General features: G+C 48.6%; 1 non-coding gene across 1 annotated transcript; it reads left to right on the top strand.

Annotated features, from left to right (window-relative positions):
• The first annotated feature begins 524 nt into the window (after window positions 1-524).
• Trnan-guu lies at window positions 525-598 on the top strand. Its single transcript has one exon. It is a non-coding gene; the product is annotated as a tRNA-Asn (tRNA).
• The last annotated feature ends 1124 nt before the right edge of the window (window positions 599-1722 follow it).

Raw genomic sequence — 1722 nt, 5'->3', positions numbered from 1 at the left:
GCTTGTTTTGATGTATAAATAAAGACGGCTAAAGTTATTCGGGGCCAGCCACTGTGTGAAACTCATATGGCGGTCGGACAATTTATTTCTCGCGCCGAGCCCCTTTCTGACTCAGGACCTGAACCCAGGTTGGACCGCGGCACCTGTTCTCCCCTTCCTACCACCCATGGCCTTTCCTACGCTTGCCTCCCAGGCCCAAGCCCTGGACAGTGCAGTGACTCAGACACACGCCTGGGATGACCAGCCCCAGGGAACGATCGATCCTAAAGCGTACGGGGGCATCTTCACCCCGACAGCGTGGGGCCCCCCAGACTCCCGAGTGGCGGCGCAACCCCAGCATCGGAAGGTGCGGGCAGGACATGCGGGGTTCATGACGTCCGGGTGAGCTCGGGAAGCAGGCGCATCGCAGCGAGCACCGCGACCCTCTATTGAGGACCGAATTCTCTCTTGTGATCACCCCAAGGCGTGGTGGACTTGGTGAAGCATCACTCAGCATCCTGCCAACCTATCCTTTTTCCTTCAGTGTCTCTGTGGCGCAATCGGTTAGCGCGTTCGGCTGTTAACCGAAAGGTTGGTGGTTCAAGCCCACCCAGGGACGACTACACCTAGTTTTAATACCACAAACAACTCCCACTACCTCTAGGGTCAACTGTACAGAACACTTCCCATCTACACAAAGGAAGTTTACAGAAGTGTTCCTGTCCATTTTATTTAGTTTCTTTTAGACAGGGCTGGAAATTTCTCACCAGGCTTTCTCAAGTCGCTGATGCCTCCACCGCAGCAGAGATGTGATTAGGGGCAGGAAACATCACACCTGACAGCGATCTACTGTGAACCAGTTATTCCCCTGGTATTGTGCCCAGATTACGACCCCCAGAGAGAGACCACCAGAGAGGCCCAGACTGTAATAAGCAACATTCTGCTAGGACTTCCCTTTAGGTCTAGAATCCTCAACTTTCGTCTTCCAAGTGCCCAAACTAGTCAAAGGAAACCACGCTAAGTTTGTGTTTGGAGATCCAGTGTGGGACCCTCACCCCTTATTCTCAAAGGGGCAAGAAAAAATTTCCTAGCAGAATGTTTTCCCAGAAAGGTAGTGACCTTCCCCTCTCCCACCCAGGAGATTCCGAGCACAAGGTCACTTAGCTCAGCCCAGCCAGCCCCCTGGTACAGGCTGATAAAGATAAAGATGGCCTAACTCAGGAACAGTGGCCTTGCTCTAAAAACAAGGAAAAAGCTAACTTAACAGAATGGGAGGGAGCAAAAGTCCTGTACCAGTGCCAAAGCATCTTCAAAGATTCTCTTTGTAGTTATGTCTTTAAAAGCTTATCCCAAAGGGGAGATACAACTCCTCTCTACCTTGTTGCAACGGCGATGGAGATGAGTTCCAAACATGTTTGTATTATGCTGATTAAACCTTGCTTATTATTATTATTAAACCACCTGGGCCTCTCTGGTGGTCTATCTCTCTGGGGGTCGTAATCTGGGCACAAGATTTAGCTGTCCCTGCTAAGTGTTACATTTGTGTGTTACTAATGTGTGTTACATTTGTTTATGTTGTGTGTTACTAATGTGTGGTACATTTGTTTATGTTGTGTGTTACTAATGTGTGGTACATTTGTTTATGTTGTGTGTTACTAATGTGTGGTACATTTGTTTATGTTGTATTTCTTTAATTTTGAAAAGAAGTGTTGCTGTTTCACCTTGCCTGCCTAAGGCTATTGT

This window comes from Microtus ochrogaster, chromosome 21 (assembly GCF_000317375.1).
Source record: "Microtus ochrogaster isolate Prairie Vole_2 chromosome 21, MicOch1.0, whole genome shotgun sequence".
NCBI lineage: Eukaryota > Metazoa > Chordata > Mammalia > Rodentia > Cricetidae > Microtus > Microtus ochrogaster.
Note: the sequence above shows the minus strand (reverse complement) of the source record. Positions and strands in the feature narration are given on the sequence as shown.